The sequence below is a fragment of the Pleurodeles waltl genome, chromosome 1_2 (genome assembly GCF_031143425.1).
Source record: "Pleurodeles waltl isolate 20211129_DDA chromosome 1_2, aPleWal1.hap1.20221129, whole genome shotgun sequence".
NCBI lineage: Eukaryota > Metazoa > Chordata > Amphibia > Caudata > Salamandridae > Pleurodeles > Pleurodeles waltl.
Genome location: NC_090437.1, coordinates 359,625,852 through 359,646,751, shown reverse-complemented (window position 1 = coordinate 359,646,751; position 20,900 = coordinate 359,625,852).

The following is a 20,900-nucleotide window of genomic DNA, read 5'->3' as shown; positions in this document are numbered from 1 at the left end:
CTGGACACACTTTAAACACAATTCAGCACACATAGAGAAAGGAACAAACGAGAAGATATAAACATATTTCTCCTCCTTAAGCCTCTCGGGAGAAAACATATATGTTGGCGAATTCTCAGATTTGCAAGTTCTTGTAAATCTGGAAATGTGTCAAAATCCATGGATGTTGTGTGGGAACACCCAAGCAAAACCCATGGAAATGCCTCCCTGGTGCAGACTGATGTAATGCAGTGATGCGTTACATTACTTGAGATTTATGAAGCCACGTGAGGTGGCCCTGCGTGGCTTCATCAATCACATTTAAGGTTTGCGTCACTCTTGCCTCATGTTGCGTGTGGCAAGAGCGATGTAAACCGGGTCATAAATATGGCTCCAAACTTATAAAATATTTCCTGAGTTGTAAAAATGATCGTAAGCCATTCATAGTACCATACGGCCCCATCTGTTTGAACTTGTCTCCCTCCGTGGTGATTATTGATCTTGAAAGTTGAATTGATGAAATAGGATTTCTAAACGGTTCCTTCATTTTCTTTCCCACAGGGAACTAGACCATCCGAACCTCTGTAAATTCATTGGTGGATGCACTGAAGTGCCCAATGTTTGCATTGTAACCGAATATTGTCCAAAGGGAAGCTTGAATGATGTCCTGCTCAATGAAGACATTCCCTTGAATTGGGGCTTCAGGTAACTGATGATCAAAAATAGTAAAATCATTTTTTATTGTAGTTCCAGGAAAATCACAATGTAGTACTTCAACCTTTTCCCTTTGGAGTATGCCCCACTGGATTGCATTGTAATTCCTGCCATAACAAAGGACAGCCCTCGTGTAGGTGATTCATCACTATGTGCCTTTCTTATATGTTTGAGGGCTGATTTTGTGCAAGCCTGTCACGAAAGCTCTTTTCTTGTTTCCTTTATGCATCTATATTTATTTTGTATTATATACTTTATCAGCAACAAACCCTAACAAATCTTTATGACACAATACAGTGCATTTTTGAATAGGGCTATTCTTTACTCCTCTATTTAGAGAGCAAGGAGATTTGATAGATCAAGAGTGGAAAAAAAAATAACTATGTGCACTTATCTAAGGAACCAAACAGTTTATTTATTTTATATAACGCTCAATGGTGGTGCTCAGCCTATTTCTAAGCACACTTATTGTCAGTGAATAAAGAAAGCAAGAATGGGGTAGTACAGGATTTGTGCGGGATCACAGTATTAGTAAAAGTGGAGCTAGGACTAAAAACTAGTTCTGTTTGTTTCAAATTGATAAGCTTAGCCAGTAGATCACATCCCCGTCCTACATTTTTTCAGACTTTCAAGCTATTCTTTAGGGTTTAAACATGCAGAAGAATAACGTTCTTGTTTAATGGCAGTGTTGACGAACCTCCATATTCTGTTTAGTTTGGAATGTCTATGCTAATAGAGACCTCATTCTGTAAAGTCCACCCTGAAGGTTTGATAGAAACACCATGCTGGGACCAAGGAGAGAACAAATTAAAATATGTAAATTGTCTGTATCTCTTTTTATTCCCAGTGCAGTTGTAAAGTGCCTATTGGGCTAAATCTGTTTTCCCAGGGTACTAAAACGAGTCCCTCTTCAACATGTTGGTGGTCCTTCGGGAATTACTAAAGAAATTAGTAAGGGATGCTGAGTCAGATACAAAAAAACCACAAGCAATTGAAATATTGAATTCACAATTCAGAGTTTAATCCACATGTCTTAGTGTTTAGGGCTATCAGTAAAAAGCAATAGAGGCCTTTTTTTAAGTGTGAAGGCAACAATTGCGAAGGCTGTAATGTTGTGTTTACGAATGGATTCGTTTCACAGATTGAACAAATGTGATGTTATCACTGAATGGAATTGAATGAGGTGGCACAACAGTAAAAACAAAATGAAGGAGAGTGCCAATAGTGCAGGGATTCTTATCCAAGTGTCTGTGCTATATACAGTATTTCACAAAGTAGAAAGCAACAGGCTAACAAATCAAACGGCAGAGGTGTAGCTGTTGTAACATATGTATATAATAATAATTAGCGACTCAGTGTGCTGGTATGACATTCCATTGTTTCGACCCTCTAATCTTAATGGGACAGGATCGTCCTCTACTCATGTAAATATTCAAGGATTTTGGGGTCACCACATGTTTCTTCATTCAACAGTGGTGGGTAATTAAGATGATGCATCCAGCTTAAAACTCAAAATACCGGCACACCCAGTAAATGAAACCTTACGGCACAATAGCAAGAGAGATTTCCTGTAATACATAGAAATGTCATCACTCAACTGCTAGTAAATAATGTTGAATGAAAGTCATGCAAAAAATAGCACAATGGCCATATTAATACCAGCTTATAAGACCCTGAATAGCAATTACGATTTACAGAAGAGGCTATTCTGGGAAAGAAGGCAGGACTGAATTACGGTAATGAAAAATTAATTTTAAAAAAAGTATAGAAAAAAATCATCAAAAACCAAGAAGCCAACAAGCTAATTTACTGAGCATGTAGTAGCCGGTGCGTTCATTGACAGTAGAGAACTCACAAGAATATTTTAACACTAGAAAATGTATGGTCCCAATAGTGCAGACCCAAAAGTGGAGTGTGCAAGTCATAGATGCATAAATGGTATTGAAGTTTTACTTCAGATCTTGAGATTCTGAGAAATGGGACGCAAAGGGCAAAAATAAAATCAATCAAGGATGTTCACTCAATAAAAAGGAAGGAAAATAAAAAAGATTTACTTTGCTAGGATGGGCAGTTGTCCAAAAACAATGAAGTACTTGTCAAAAGACAAATAGTTAAGACTAAAGACATGCAGATGATAAAAATAGATGACATTATTAAGTTCCAGTGGACAAAGGCAGGATCCCTTGGGCAAAATTAATAACTTGCATGGGTCAGTGAAATAGTCATTAATTATAGGATCAAAAAAATAAAAGGGACAAAATTCATAATCATAAATGAAATACTACAGGAGGAAGGACTCGTGATAATTGTGATTGGGACTACAATTTATTTAGAATATAATTGGTGGTAGAAGCTAATAAAAAGAATAAAACGTGTTTCAATAGACAAACAATGGAAGTATATAACATTAACATCCTAAGCCTGGAGGGGAGCATTGATACACAATACTCTCCCATTGTATGGGTGAAGGTTGCCTTGTTGTATCTACATTGTAAGCAGACCAGGTTCTAGAGGATGGACCACATGGGCCAGGCCCTCTCAAGAAAGCCCTTTGGCCCACCCAAGGCCCATTCACAAGCAGAAAACTGTATTTTGCTTTTTTTGTCAACTAGCCTTCTTATAAAAGCCTTATTGTATGACCTTCATGCATAACACCATTGCCTTGGACTACTTTCAATTCCTAGTTTATTGGTGTTGTAACGGGGGATGGTTGCTATTACTATGCATGTTAAGTGCAGAGAACGAAGGTGAACTAGAGAGACAGGAAGGTAATGGGGAGGATGCTGAGGCAGGAAGGATGATAGTGTGAAAAAAGAGGATGTTGAGGGGGAGAGAAGGAGGGTGGGTCGGAAAGAAGAGAAGGGTGAGCAAGGGTTAGAAAAAGGTGAGGAAGAGAAAAAAGGGTGAAGTGGAGAGAGAAGGGTGAGGTGGAGAGAGAAGGGTGAGGTTGAAATAGAAGGGCGAAGTGGAGGGAGAGCAAGCTGACACACAGTGGGAGGATAGTGAAGTCAGGAGAGAGAGAAAGCAGGATAATGCTGAAAGAGAGGAAGGTGAGAGTAGAGAAGGTGGGGCTGAACTGGAGAAAGAGAAGGGCAGAGAATGGAAACAGGTGGATACGTTGTGGAAGGAAGTAGGATGATATGAAGAGAGAAGACAGAGAGGCAGGGGAAGTAGAGGGTGAGGTGAACAGGGCAGCAGGGAGAAGAGAAAAGAAAGGCCCGAAGTGGTGCAAATATTTACTATGCAATGTAGCTTATTATGAAATATTTTACGTGTTACATGTGCAACAGGGTTAGTCTCTTTCATGGATGTAATATACAGGTAGTACACAAAATACCACCCTGTTTTTGTTACTTGACCAAACACTAAACAAAAGCCCATAAACCCAGTGTCAATGAAATTGGATTTCTGATAATACAATTCATCCACTGAAGTTAAATTAGCTGTTTTTTTTTACTATTAAGCGTGGTTCAAGCTGATAGTATTGGAGAATTCAAATATGGCATAATTAGGTGCCAGGGCTAACTAGGGCAGCAATTTATCTTCATTAATATATTGGATCTTCGTGGACACAGGATCTTGATTTGCAGTTCACTAAAGGAAGCCTGCCTATCTTTCCCAATCTAGATACATTGTATATTTCAAAGAAATGCGAAGGAGATTGTTTCTTAAATGATGCAAGAAAGTGAAAAAGATAAAAAAGATACAATTTAGCTTTACAATGAAATAGTATTTTATACCAACTTCACAAGTATTGTACACATCACAAACCATTGTTTTTACATCTGGCTTGACAGCACAGTTTGCATTTACCTTATGGTGTCAATAAAAAAAATATATCCGGAGTACTAATGAGAGAGGGGCTTAGACTCCACCCACGTGTTGTACCTTGAGCACAGCATTCGATTGGTCAGAAATGAATGTTTCCACTGAAAAAGAGTTCCATTTCTGCATGTATTGCCTTGTAAGAAAGCTTTTGTACAATACAGCAGGAATTAACTGGTTATGGTTGCAAACTATTGATAAAAGATACAGGTCAGATTGTTTGACTTGAAAAAATAAATCAAATGCCATATGCCTGATCTGTTTATTAAAGAAATATAAGAGAAAAGCAGTGGGTCTGGCTTATGCACTGTGCAAAGCATTTGTTAAACCAAATAAGCCTAAGCCTTTAATAGCGGATTGTTATCAGACTGTGTCACACGCTGTAGATGGATATTTTGTTACATAAAATCTCACAAGTGACTGTAGTAAGGAAGGTATTTGGTGCTGGTCACCCCCTCTGACAAAACCTGAGGGTAGAAGATTTTCAGTGCAGTGACCTTATTAGACCGTTCAAAAGAAGTTGTGCACTGTTTTGCCATCTATAATGGTGTACACATTTGTAACTGTATGGCTTAATGCATAATGGTTACCATCTTATGACCAGTTCAGTAGGCCTGAGAAGGATATGATGCAAAACCAATGGGTGAAGACTATGGGCCTGATTACAACTTTGGAGGAGGTGTTAATCCGTCCCAAAAGTGACGGTAAAGTGACGGATATACCACCAGCCGTATTACGAGTTCCATAGGATATAATGGACTCGTAATATGGCAGGTGGTATATCCGTCATTTTACCGTCACTTTTGGGACGGATTAACACCTCCTCCAAAGTTGTAATCAGGCCCTAAATAGCTTGTGGGTTAAATAGTAAAAGCCATGTGAGATTCTATCAGTTACATTTATTTATTATATAAAATTATGACAAAGCCAGTATACTTGGCTTAACTATTGTTAAAACCATTAAAACACAGTAGGTTTTAAGGGTGGATTCTTATCATCCTGTGTTAAAGCTTGTACACAGGTATTTTGCTACATAACATCTCAAAGAAGATAGTAGTAGGCAAGGGTTTTGGTTATGGTGACCCACTTGAACATACTGTGGGATTTGTACTATGATAAAACGTGTCGGGCCCTGTTAGCGCGCCTTGTCCTTAGTAAGTAAACTTACAAGGGGACGCGTATAGGTCGATGAATCTTTTGGATCGCATAGAGTATCCTAGTTAAGTGGTAACCAGTGGAACATCAATATACATCATAACCAACATGTAGGGGGTCATTTTGACCCCGGCGGGCGGCGGTCGCCGCCCGCCTGGAGGGAACCGCCATATACCGCGGAGGCCATTCTGGTTTCCCGCTGGGCTGGCGGGCGACCGCCAGAAGGCCGCCCGCCAGCCCAGCGGGAAACCCCTCCCCACGAGGAAGCCGGCTCCGAATGGAGCCGGCGGAGTGGGCATGTGCGACGGGTGCAGTTTGCACCCGTCGCGTATTTCAGTGTCTGCTAGGCAGACACTGAAATACACAGTGGGGCCCTCTTACGGGGGCCCCTGCCGTGCCCATGCCATTGGCATGGGCACGGCAGGGGCCCCCAGGGGCCCCGCGGCACCCCCTACCGCCATCCTGTTCCTGGCGGGCGAACCGCCAGGAACAGGATGGCGGTAGGGGGTGTCAGAATCCCCCATGGCGGCGCAGCAAGCTGCGCCGCCATGGGGGATTCCAAGGGCAGCGGTAAACCGGCGGGAGACCGCCGGTTTACCCTTTCTGGCCGCGGCAGAACCGCCGCGGTCAGAATGCCCTTCGGAGCACCGCCGGTCTGTCGGCGGTGCTCCCGTGGCCGGGGACCCTGTCGGTCACCGGCCGCCAGGGTCAGAATCAGGCCCGTAATGTCATAAAACCTAGTCTAATAAGAAAAATACCATCACTCTCAAGAAGGTTAATTCATTTTATTCCCTATTAATTACAATTCTAATCAAAAACCTTTATTTCTAGAATCAATGGTTAATCAAACTTTATTAGCATCATGAGCAACAATTCACCATTATTTTATTAATAAGCAAAACAACATCAACCTAAGTCCGCAAAATCTTAATCATTGAATAATTCAGAAATGCAAGTCAGTCAGGCAACCCTGACCATTAAGTCGCCCTTGTCAGCCTACCTATCTCAAATCAGCATCAGCATGTGGGTCTTCATGCAAAAACAATTTAGTCAAAAAATCATTAATTAGGAAAAATCTAACTAAGAGAGAAAAACATTTTTAAGCAGCGCAGTTGGTACCTAGAAGAAAAAGCACACATTAGTCAGTCAACATTTATAGCTACCTATCCAAGATAGATCAGCAATGAGTCAGTCTTCGTCTCCAGGTCATTAGTCATAAGCAAGGCTCGGGCTCACAGGGAGCAAGCCCAAATTTCAGCACTTCGGACAGCGTCTCCTGACGTCATCAACTTTCGTCTCTCCACTCTGATTTCTCTTCTCGTGTCATGACTTTTTATTAGGGTCTCTCAGTCCGTCCCACAAATTGCTAATTGGTCAACCTTATCAGGAGTTATGACTCTAACCTATAGTTTTTGTTTACCACTTGTTTGCGTCGGTTCATGCGTCAAGTTCCATTAATATGATTGGTCCCCCCGTCGATGAGAACATCATCCGGCTCTTCAGGTAACTAAATTATTCCCCACAGTCTCTTAGTCAGTGCTCCCATTGTTCAAGTCCTGGGAAAGTACATTTAGCCTACTCTACACATAATTGTATCAATTTGTTCTGATCGTCTCCTGTCCGCTGGTACATTGCAGAAAATTCTAGCAGAGCTCATCTGAACTCTGTACAGTTCAAGGTCTTTTTCCCCAGTTCCAATCCTCGGCGGCTCATCGCGTCTCCATGTTTAAGCAAGCCAGGCCCAGCGCCGACCAGGCCTCTAGTTCAGCTAGGTTAAGAATACGAAGCATCATAAAACATAGGTTATATCATCAGTAATGACATATTAATATATAATTCTTATATTTTCACATTATTTTAGTATTGTTAACATACATGGTGACCACCCCTCGTGGGCACATTTTACTCATTACACGTTATTTTCAATTATTAGTTTCAATTGTCATTATTTCTCATTAGTATGTATATGTAAATCATTAGAATATTCTCATATTAGCATATCTGCTCCAACAGCCCTCTTGGGAGGGATTTAACAACTGTAATTTTGTACATATTTGCAATTTTATTTTAACTCATGTTTGTCTTGTGGCAAAACTTATGCTCAGTACAGTGGGTTTGTGTTTGTTATGGTGATAAGTTTTGACAGACCTACATACCTGGTTAGTTCATTAATTTATTGCAAAAACGCTTTCTGGATTTCTTTTTATTGGCCTTAGGACTCTATGCATTTTACCACAGCTAATTAGTGCTAAAGTTCTTGTGCCCACTCCCTGTAACATGGTAAAATTGACCGACACCTGATTGGTGCATTTAATTTACTTGAGGTGTTTTTCACAAAGTGCCTACCTGTGGATTTTGGCCACTAGCTCAGCCGGCACCAGGGGAAACCTAGAAAACCAGCGCATTTTTGAAAACTAGACACCTAGGGAAATCCAAGATGGGGTGACTTGTGGGGCTCTGACTAGGTTCTGTTACCCAGAATCCTTTGTAAACCTCAAAATTTGGCCAAAAAACCACTTTTTCCTCTCATTTCGGTGACAGAAAGTTCTGGAATCTGAGAGGAGCCACAAAGTTCCTTCCACTCAGTGTTTCCCCAAGTCTCCCGATAAAAATGGTACCTCACTTGTGTGGGAAGGCCTAGCGCCCGCAAAAGGAAATGGCCCAAAACACAACGTGGACACATCACATTTTTCCACAGAAAACAGAGGTGTTTTTTACAAAGTGCCTACCTGGGGATTTTGGCCTCTAGCTCGGCCGGCACCTGGGGAAACCTAGTAAACCAGTGCATTTTTGAAAACTAGACACCTAGGGGAATCCAAGATGGGGTGACTTGTGGGGCTCTGACCAGGTTCTGTTACCCAGAATCCTTTGCAAACCTAAAAATTTGGCCAAAAAAACACTTTCTCCTCTCATTAAACAGTTCAGCCAGTGTTAGTGATGTTGGGCTTTCTTAAAAAGATACACTTCTCCTCTCAGCTTCAAAAAGAAGGCCAATAGCTGAATATCAGATTATATATAAATTCAGTAAATTCATTCTACAGCAGGCTAGGTTCAACTCAACTGTGGCTAGCTATGTCATTAGTTTACTCTCTACATTTTTATTGATCAAAATGTCCAAGTGGACGGAAAGTGTATGCTCAACTTTGGAAAAAAGGTAGCTGAATAGATATTGATTAAGTGCCAGACACTGATTTACACTTGTAAGAGCCAAGAATTCCTGTCTCTTCAGAAGGATACAAGCTAGGCAAAAGCCTTTGACCCTTCTGCAGATGAGGTTCCCCTACAGTACAAAGTAAGCAAGGACACAAGGAAAGTACTATTCTTTATGCAAACTGTAGAGATCAGACCCCAAGATCATTGTAGTTGGCAGGGAGTTTCAGTCTTTCAAGGAAAGAGCTGATTTTGTGTTCTCCAAGTATTTTTATCAAGCACGTCCACTGACTTACCTTCATAGGCCAGTAGGAACTGCTTAAGTGGTAAGATCGTGCATGCCACAATGCCAAAATAGTGGCCAAAGATATCAGTCCTAGCCCTCACCTTTAATTAAATGAAATTAAATTAAATTGCTCAAATCCTAAATAATCTGAAATTCAACCACAGTAAAAGTATACACATACTTATTGCGAATAGTAAACAGTTCCATCCCTAAATTTTATCATTTATTGAATTGCATTGACCATCATACCGTAGTGAATGAGGAGTTACACGGTGTTGAAGTCAGCTGTACTCTTTAATTTTATTTGGACTGTGCTGGGGAACTTTGATTTTCTGAACAACTATCTGTTACTCATGGTGACAGTGACACAAGTAAGGCTGTCTCTAATCTGGCAGCCTGTGTCCAGCCCTCCAAGAGAACTATTGTCAGATATCTCTTAGCTACACCATGCAAGAGATATCACTTTTATCAATAGCATGTCCACATCTCACCAGCGTTACTGTAACCAAGGTTGCACTCTACAGGGATATTCCTATCCGAGAGGACTGCAGGACAGGTCTGTGGGCCTCGAGATTGTGGTGTCACTGTGCTCTTGATGCTTCCTTGATTCCCTACCGCAAAATCTGACCATGATGTGGGTAAGGGGTACAGCAATGAAGTTAGAGTAGGATGGAGTTATCTTTATCATTATTATTTTAATACTTAGACTATAGGCCCACAGCTATCACAGTAACAGGTTAGTTATTAATGAGGTGACTAGCAAGAATTCCTGCTGGCTCTAACGTGGATAGGCGTAGCATTAACCATGCAGAGCTTTGGTTTTCTCAACTTTGATTAACAGTTTGCAGTCCTGCCTTCAATGACACTGTGTCCACGGCTTATGAATGGACTAAGGGAAATAAAGACAAGTTTATTCGTTTAGCACGTAGTAATCAACAATCCCAGTCGGAAACTTTGTATTATATGTTTGTAACGATTAATATTTTCATTCATTGATTGTTTCTGGAATTAAGTTGCAAATGCACCTTTGCTAAGGATGCTGATTGTAATGTCTTTTGCAGGTTTTCATTTGCAACCGACATTGCACAAGGAATGGCATACCTCCATCAGCACAAAATGTTCCACACAAGACTCAAGTCCACCAATTGCGTGATCGACGACCGCTGGGTTTGTAAAATTACAGGTAAGAAACTGAGCATTACTGAAACATTTACCGCAAATTCTAGAAAAATGTATATTACCCGATGCCAATTACGAACAGCGAGCAAGCTACCTGGACTCTGTTTTATGGTATTTCTTACTTGTTTGAAATCATTAAACAAAACTTTTTGACTAACGTTATTTACAGTATTTTAAAGCTGACCCTAAAATTCCACTGTTTAGAATTTGTAGCATTACCATTGCATTGCAGACGTATTCAGAGTTTTTACTGAAGAGTTACTCCTCTAGCCTGTGGTAGGAAAAGAGGATTAGCCAGTTAAATTACCCAACGTAGAAGTGATTAGCACCAAACTACGTGACATTTTTGTCGAACGTAGAATCAATTGTTTGATGCAATAGGCCTGCTAATCCGTAAAAAAATATTGAGTTGACTGAGGTGGGAAGGAAACAGTTCTTAAGCCCACTAGTATATTTATCGAATGCTGTAATCAAATTGCAAACGACTAATCGAATGACACCAAGGCCCTCATTCTGACCCTGGCGGATACAATCCGCCAGGGCCAACGGGCGCGGGAGCACCGCCGACAGGCCGGCGGCGCCCCTAAGGGCATTCTGACCGCGGCGCTAACGCCGCGGTCAGACAGGGAAAACTGGCGGTCTCCCGCCAGTTTCCCGCTGCCCTGGGGAATCCTCCATGGCGGCGCAGCATGCTGCGCCGCCATGGGGATTCCGACCCCCTTCCCGCCGGCCTGGCTCTGGCGGTTCTTACCGCCAGAACCTGGCCGGCGGGAACGGCGTCTTGGGGCCCCCTAACAGGGCCCAACTAGGCTTTTCAGTGTCTGCGATGCAGACACTGAAAAGCGCGACGGGTGCTGCTGCACCCGTCGCACGCCTTCCACTCCGCCGGCTCGATTCCGAGCCGGCTTCCTTGTGGAAGGCGCTTTCCCGCTGGGCCGGCGGGCGATCTGAATCAGATCGCCCGCCGGCCCAGCGGGAAAGTCAGAATACCCCTCGCGGTCTATTGACCGTGGGGCGGTATTCAGGCGGCTTCCGACGGGCGGGCGGCAAACGCCGCCCGCCTAGGTCGGAATGACCACCCAAATGTCATCAGCTCATGGATTTAATATACAGACTTACAAGCTAATTGTAAGACCGTCAGGGGCAGATTTAAGGAGAGTGGCGCAGCCTGGAGTACAGAGCCACTTTCCCTGCGCCCCTTAGCACCCCCGTACCGCCACCATGTGTGCGCTGTATTTAAAATACGGCGCACCATGGTGCAGGGTAGGGGGCAATAGCAAAATATTGGCGCTATTCCTGCAGAGTACATAGGGCCCCATTCTAAAGAATGGAAGCCCCCATTTAACGCCTGCTCTTGAGCAGGTGTTAAAAATGCCGTAAATAATGGCAAAAGAAAATCTGGCGCAGGCATAATATAGTGCAAAGGGTTACAGAGTGGCGCAATGCATGCATTGCACCACTCTGTAAATATGGCACGGGGATTTGGGCCTCTTGGGCCACGTTAATGTCATAATGATGTTAATGTGGCTCAAGGTGGCACTAGGACATTGTAAATATGCCCCTCAATGTTATTTTAGCATAATTGTTTGGATGGCGTGTGTCCTTGGAACGTTAAACAAGAACATACTTCACCGCTTTCTCCTTAAAGAATAGTTTATTTTGCTGTAGATATGTTTTTTCTTCCTCTAGTCCCAAGTACTTCTCTCAGTGGACATCTGAAGTCACAAGCATGCAATTATTGGAGGTCCTTTGTAAGAGTTTGTTCTTTTGATCATATGGAATGACCCCAGAACAGAACTCGTTTTAGGGTGACTTTTTCCCCTTCAGTGACTCAATAGAATGTAATAGGAGAACGACTCCAATTTCTTAGTTTCTTTAACTCTCTGCTACATTGTGCATTAGAAAAGCTGAAGTCTCCTGTATGCATGGATCCTTTCTACGATACTAATCCGTTTTAGACTATGATTGACTTTTATTGTTTGTTTATCAATTGATTAAGACTGCAAAGTTAGATTTTCATTTTTTCTATTAGGTTTTAAAGCTATTCTGCCTTTGCTGATGGTATACTGACATGAGTGTAAATACAATTAAATGCTGTTTTAACTTGTAGCCCCACCGGTTTATCGTGGACTTTCAAAAACTTTTCTAAATCAGTTCAGTTTTTATTTTGAAGCCTGGAACCTGTTATTTTTTAGTACACTTTTTACTTTTTTAACTCTCGTAACCACAACGCCATTGGCACTTCAGAATATATTGTTACTAATAATGATTCCGCCCATGTTCTAATTTAATTGTACACTTCACCATCATACACATCCCTTGTAAGTTACCTTTTAGTTCTCATCCATTGGAGTGTCAAGAAAGCACATTAGAGCCATTTGAACTTGCATGTAATTAATGTGTTATAGTTTCTCAGTTTTATCTCAATTTCTTCTAATTCGGTGAACTCTATCATTTATCTGCTTGTGGGTGGTTGCATCTGCTTTCACACCATTGCCATTCTCCTTTTGTAAGTAAGCGTAACACATGCTGGATCATCAAGATATTTCTCATCCCTTTTCCCCTGTTATTGTGGCAGCCGAACTCCAATATGTACCTGGAACCTAATATTTAGATCATCTCAACATTTTAACTTGAGTGGTTCAACGCCACCAGCATCATTGACCTAGCAATAAGAATAACCATCCTCCTTAACATTAAACCGAACAAATAGCAAATAAATTAATAAATGACTAGGTCCACTGAATAACTGAGTTCTAGCCCAAGTTAACGTTTTAAAAGATTTATTACAAAGTCTCAAATAGACAATACATAAAAATAGGAATGCAGTGCCATGAAGGCTCAGATACAGAATACATAGGCAGATATCAGAATTAATTCCCAGTTCCAGTAAGCAGCAACATTCATAACAACAGGTTTTTTAATAGAATAGCGACAATAATCAGACAGTTTCTAATAGATTAAGGACATTTTATAAGTTCTAACTGTCATATTCACAAGGGTACCAACAGCATCTCTAGGGAAAAAAAGGAAAGTCTCATGGCTCACTCCCAAAACCAAGGGTAATCATATACAATTTATGCATGGATAATAAGCAAAAACTCAAAATTCAGTATGGCATGACTAGCGATAATACATATGAGACAAATCAGAATTGCGATAGTCACAAAAACATTGTAACACTAACCCATCTCTAAGGCAGAGAAAAACTTTGATTTGCTCCCACAGCAACAACAGTCAGAAGATTGTCAGCACAAGATGACATTTTTTTAAACAAAGACTCATACATCAGTGTGCTAGAAAGCCTGCATTGAAACTTCCAGCGGAAGTGCAATGATTCCTTGGGAACACAAAAATTTCATTCACTATTTATGGTGCCTAAGGAAAATAACCAATTGTGTCACAGTATCCTGTGCTCTTCAAAAACTGTTTCAAGAGAAAGCACACAGGGTTACATTGATTGGGAGGGGTAATCAAAATATTTTGTCCCCATAAATTGGGCATTTAGAAACAAACTTTAACAACCTACCTCCTACTTATGATTATTTTTTAATAGACACTTAAAATCCGTTAGTGATTTTTATTAATCAGTCATTATTCAGTAGGCCTCATCATCCTTGGTTTCCTCAGTGAATGTTCCTTGACCACCTCTAACTGGTTGTAAACATGATCCTTAAAATCCTCCAACTCCATTTCCATCAATCTTTTCCTTATCTTCAACCTACTTTCTTCTCCTCTACCTTTGCTTTTATATCCCCTAATAACACATTCAGAAAATTTTAGAAAAAGAATTAGAACATTTGCACAAATCATTATGATCAATACAAAAGTTAGCACAGTCTGAAAAACACCACCACCAACATTCCCTATCCACTTTTACACCTTACCAAACCTCCTTTCCAATCCACTAAACCATGAATCCACAGGTTCCCATAAGCCAGGTTCCTCAAAATACTTAGGCCCTCATTATGACCCTGGCAGACGGTGGTAATTTGGGGAAAGGTACTGCCAACAGGCTGGCGGTACCTTTTCCCAAATTATGACATTGGAGGTTTGGCTCAAGCCAAGCCGCCAATGTACCACTCCGTCTGCCAGGGCGGTAACAGCCGCCGGGCTGGAGACTACAGTCTCCAGCAAGGCGGCAGTCACTGTCCCACCCGTGGGATTATGACCCCGCCTACCACCATGGTTTTCGTGGCATGTGTACTACCACGAAAACCATGGTGGTAGGTACCATCAGTGCAAGGGAATTCCTTCCTTGGCACTGATAGGGGTCTCCCCCGCCCCACTCCCCCTTCCCAGAGTCCTCCCCCGCCCTCCCCCTCCCTCTCCCGACCCCCGCACATTTACATACCCACACGTACACACCCACACACACATTCACCCACGCATGCACACATACATACCCACACCCGCAACACGCACTGACATGCATTATCGCACACACGCATTCACATCACACAACATACATGTACACTCACATTCAGTCATTCACACACGCATTCCACGCGACTCATGCCCTCATGCACGCATACAATAACAGACCCCCACACACACAACACCCCACACACACCCCCACACCACCCCCACCCCCTCTCATGTCGGAGAACCCGACTTACCTGCTTGCAGACGGTCCTCTGGCAGGAGACAGGATGCGGCGCTGCTGCTGGCCAGCAGAACACCACCAGGCCGTATCATGGCTCATGGTACAGTAGGCGGTGTTTTACTGGCATGGGGCTACTGCTGGCAGCAGCGCCACCTCACCGCCGTCCGCTGCCATGACCGTCGATGGAATTCCGCCAGCATTATGGCGGAATTCCGTCGACAGTCATAATGCGGGTGGGCGGCTGGTCACCACAGTGACAGTATGTTGGTGGCCGTCGCCGTGACGGTAGGCGGTCAATACTGCAGATGTTGTAATGAGAGCCTTAACCTCATGTGACAGGTTAGTTAGATCAGTAACTAAAGAATCAACAACTTTGCTACTGTGAGAGATGAACTTACAATGCCTATTACCTTTCAGAATCTGCCCACTTTCACCGACAGGATATCTAAAGCAAGACAATTTTGATTACCATAGCCCTAATAGCTACCGTTTCCACATTCGCTGACCTTAATGACCCTGCTGTGTTTACTGCAAACCTATCTGCAAGTGAAGACAAAGGCTTAACTTTCATGTTATTTATGACCACCCCTTTAGAAGGGAAAATAGCACCCAATATATCTAAAACTACTTGATTAAAACTACTTCATTAAAACTACACTTCACTCGCTTCAAACTATGCTCACTATCTAATTCCTCCATATCATAACCTCTAGGAATCACTAAAGCTAAATAGCAAGACCCAATTTCTCTTCCAATTTGAATGAGCAATTTTCCAACAAACATAATAAATTCCCCTAAAACTAGGCTTGCCACGAAGTAAATAATCTCCACTGAGTTCTATCAGTCTCACTATATCCTACTAATTCTACCTTACCTATCTTTTAGGAGTTATGTCTTACCATTGTTGCTCAAATGTAAATTTACCTTGATGAAAACAGAAGACAAGAGGCATTTGGCAAAACAGGAATGGTGTGTTTAATTAAACATTACAGCCAGGGGAACAGTTACAGAACCAAGATCTGAGGACTGTCTCAAAGTACATGGCTTCTGCAAGTTTTTTTATACATTTCTTTGGGCACAATAAAACACTTACAACATTCCTTTTGAGCTGAAGAAAGTGAACAGTTGTCACAAAGTCATAAATAAGGTCCTGATAACAAATACAGATGAGCCTCAACCTTTTGTGGACACAATGTGCGCCAGCTGGTAACGTGTCCAGATGTCTGACCTGAGGGGCAAGTGATCGCTGTGTGTGCTGATTTCTGATTGGCTGTGTGTTCCTAACTTCATGTTGTCATTTGACCTTATAGTTTTTGGGAATGCACACACCCCTCTGGCCATGTGTGTTTTGTGGGGGCCAATCGCCTGTGATCATTGTGGTGCCTCTTCCTATCTGTGATCTGAGTTTCCTGTTTGTGCATTTGTCTACCGGCTATGTGCTGCCACACCTGTGACCTGTCAGTCAGCAATCTCAGGTCTCAGAGCCTGTCTTACCCCGTATCTTGGAGTCAGGATTAAAGGAGAGGTAATGCTGGGTGATTTTGTTGGTGTATGTGATCGTGTATTGGTGCACATCGACATCAACTTTCCCAAAACTAACATTTCCCCCTCTAGTTGAATTTTCATATATACCATCCAACCCATACTTCATGACAGTCACATTATTGGGAGCTTCAGTTTTGCTTACAACTGCTTCCCTAGCTACTTGCATTCTACTCAATTTGAGGACTGCGTTTTTACAGCAGGAAACCCCCACTTGTAGGAAACCACAAAAAAACAGTAACAATGTGAAAACGGGCAACAATGACGTGCATGGACCGGTCAGCCACCGGGGGAGCCAAGAGAACCAGTTTGTGAACCACTCTTGCTCAGGGGCACCTGCCTCTTCATGTATGTCTTTTTGTAATTGCTGCAATGCGTGAAAGTCAAGAGTCAAAGTCCCATTGTCTATGTCATTGCCTGGTATAACTGTGCAGCAGGATGCACTGATCTCCGCACACACCCCACCCTCCATTGCGGTCATCAAGTTCAACACATGCCGATGCTGCAGGCGGCTGGCTCTTAGTTCTTCATTGATTGCATAAAAGCCGAGCTCAGTGCTGTTCTTCATTTTGAGCATTTCCCACCTGGCTATTTGCAACCAGTGGGCGTTCGCTTTTGTCTGCACGGTGAAGAAGGGTATGAACACTCCGGCTTTTATTTGTGCATCAGAGAACATTCTGAATTGCTCTGGAATGTCCTCATGCTGGGCCTAGCCAAAATAATAATAAAAATAATCAAGCCTGATGCAACATAGTTGTTTTCTTCCTTAGAAGGTGTTGGTGCAGTTCTGGCAGATCTTCTCCGGGAATGACCAGGATCGGGCTGTGTATAGTGATGAGGTAGCAGAGGCAACGCCATCTGGGGATGACCTGAGTGTAAGCAAATTTGCTGCATTGTCAGTAGGTGTCCATCAGCATGGAGGTGTCCAATTGCATGTCCAGAATATGCAGAATTGTGCCGTAGTTTTAATTTGTACCCAGCAGAATTGTTCCTTTGCCTCGGAAGCTTAAGGAATACAGCATATGTCTCAGTACAATTAGTGGTTGCCCTTTCCTTTCTATTCACATACACCTATCTATCTCAGTACCCCAGATTTCATGACTTGTGATACCTGTTCTGTTATTCAACTCTTCCCTATGAGACTCATTTCCCTTCATATCACTGAGTGGATGGCCCTACACTGAAACTCCATGTCTGGGGTCCAATTGTTGTTAACAAAGACAGCCCCAGACATGCTAAGGGCCACCTTGGACCATGGATGGAAGCAGGAGCGGATGTGCTTGTGCATTGGTTTGGTCGTTTTGCTACCTCCAAGAATCTCCTTACTGGAAAGTCTCAGAGCCAAACAGTATCCTCCCCTATAGCACCTTTTCTGTGCATCCTATCTAGCTTAGTTTGGGTATCGCTAGGCGCGGTAAGAAGGTACAGTGCTGTGGGATTAGTCTCATAGCTGGCAAGATTTACTACTACCCCGTGGAATTCTACTTTGTGAGGTTGTATCTTGGCCCTAATTCCACATAGGTACCGGTGGAGAAGGCAATTTGCTTTTTCAGAGGCTACCTGTCTTCCCCTTCTGCTGGTGGTATCAGTAAACAGATGTAACATGACCTGGCTGATGTCTTGGAACCCCTGGTGATCATGTGCTGATACCATGTGTTATGTAAGAAGGCACTGTGTAGTACGTGTGGAATGCTGGCGTTGCATACAATGTAATTGTGAGTAACATAGGAGAGGCCCCTATGCAAGCACAGTGACATTTTCTTGATGGACCCCATTAGACTAGGCAATTCTTTGATATGGACTGGATGCAGCAGCACCTATGGCACACAAAGGATATACACAAGTGCAAAAAAGACATAACTTTTTGAACATCTTGGGATGAATTCCAGGAGAGATGTCTGTAGCCCTCTGGTGAGTGGAGTTTCTTAGCATTGACAATTCAAAACAATTGTGGTGCAGTTCATGGGGGGTTTGGTATGGAAAGGTAGACCCACACATCTCTCTGCTCCACTTTGAGGGTGGTAGGTTTTGCGAAGATCACTCAGCATCCTCTTCAAATTTGGCTTGCTTCCATTTCCCTAAAAAATTCTGGATGTAGACTTCTTCACCAGGATGAGGTGTTCCTATGGTAGCTTGGCAGTGGTGTACTTAGAGCTCTGATGGTTGACCTGTTTGGATACAAACTTAGCTATTTTAAATAGTTCAGAGAAATACACATGTAATTCATCCAGGAGTGCTTGAGAACTAGTCTCAATGCTTAATTTAGTCCGTGTTTTTGGGATGGGTGCCCTAATCAGTCTACCAGTTGCGATCTGGTGTGGTATGAGGTGGTGAACGCTGCTGGGTGTGTTTCTAAGTTCAAACAAGGCTAGGAGCAGACAGTGGAGCCAATCTTGTTAAAGCTTCCACAGATTTTACTCATTTTATTTTTTAACAAGCCATTGAGTCTCTCAACCTGCCGTTGCTTTGGCGGGTTACACTGAGGCCAGTAAATGTGTTATTCCTGAAAGGATGTAGATGTGATTGAACATGGAGTTGATGAAGTGCTTTCCGTTTTCTGAGCAGATGAAGTTTGGAACATCCCACCTGAGTATTACTTCTCTGACAAGGAATGTTGCTGCTGCTTTGGCAGCGGAATGCACGCAAGGACCAGCTTTGATCTGCTTAGAGTATGGGCAGACAACTACAATCAGGTATCTATAGTTAGCACACCGATCAATCATGTCAATAAAGTCAATGTGAAAAGTCCTGAAAGGCCCCGTTGGTCTTAGCCTAGCTGATGACACAACCTTGAGAGTAGATTTGGGTGAGAATAATTGGCAGAAGGTGCATCTGTTTAAATACATGGTCAAAGTTTCGGTAAGAGTAGAGATAAACCAGTCACTCCAAGTTCTGCTATCATGTTGTCTTTAGCTGTGTGTGTTGGTAAGTATAACTGGGGCTTAGCTATATTGTATAAGCACTGTGGCATGATGGGTTTCCCTGTGGTTGTGTGTTGGTATATGAGGTCATGTGTGGTCTGCATGCATTCCCTGGATACTCATCACTCCTTCTCGTCAGCTAACGCTGTTTCCTGCAACTTTCTCAAGTAGAATTCAGCTGTTTCTGTGTAAGGCTTGTCCTGTGGGGCTTCTGTCTTTGAAACCTGTTGTAAGGGAAGTACACATGCTTTCTTAACCATTCCACAAGCTGCCTTTTTTGCAAATTGGTCAGCTAATGCATTTCCTCGTGATATGAGGTCCTTGCCCCCAATGTGAGCGATGCATTACACTACAGCCACATATTTAGGCAGGGTCAGGGCATCAATTAGTAATTCTAAGAGGTCCTGGTGTGCAACGGGTGTGGCGTCTGATTTCAGAAACCCTCACTTTTCCACCTTCCTATGTTAGAGTGCACCATGGTGGTGACATAGGCTGAATCTGAATAAATGGTTACCGTATTTCCCGAGCTTCGGGTGAGGGCTTCGATGAATGCTGTCAGCTGTGCCGCCAGTATTGAGGGGGGGGGGGTGGAGCGTTAGCTTCACTGTGACTTCACATTTTTCTGATGGCGCGTAGCTACGAACCATTACTACCACTGCCCCCATGTGTCTTACCCCAGTCTCTTGATCTATCATAAAGGAACCGCCAAGGAACAGTGCCTCACTATCAAGGATTGGGTTCCCACTTGCCTGGCTGATCCCCTCTGGGGTGTATGTTGCACAGCCATGGACCTCTTCCCGCCATTGGACCTTGGGGGCTAGGAGGTGAATGGGTTTACTAGATGACCATTTTTAGTGAAGGCCTAGAGAGCATCAGTTCGTATCTCGAAACCCGTTGTGTAGTCAGCGTGCTCTTGCTTTTTTATGACTGCAAACATTGAATGTTCTGCATACAGTGTCAGCGGTTCCCCCGTCACAATGGAGGTGCTTTTGTTGATGTCAAAGGCCGCTGCTGCTAGCTCCTGCTTGCATGGGAAATCACCCTGCATAACTGAGTCTAAGAGCCCGCTGTAGTTCGCAAGAGGTTTGTGCCCCAGGGGATATTTTTATGTCAGGACTGCTGACTGACTCCCCTGTCACTTTGGCTGAATAAGAATAAATCCTTCTTATAGTTCAGTGTCCCTAACATTAGAGAGTGTGTTAACTATGTTTTGAGCTTGCAAAAGGCATCATGCATCTCAGGCGCCCATGTTAGTTCTTCGTCACCAGCTTTTGCCTTTTTTATGGCCTTAAGTAATGGGGGACAAGCATGCTGTAGTCAAAGACCTACTGCCGGATGTAGTTGCATAGCCCTAAAAAATCTCTGCATGCCCTTTTTATTTTTTCTGTGGCGGCATAGCCCTGATAGAATCAGTGCACTCCGGTGTGATCTGCCGACTGGCCACTGAGATCAGCTGACCTAGATAACTAACCTCCTGTTGTACATACTGCATCTTTACCTTCTTTACTTCTTACCCTCTTTTGGCAAGTGCAATCAGGAGGGC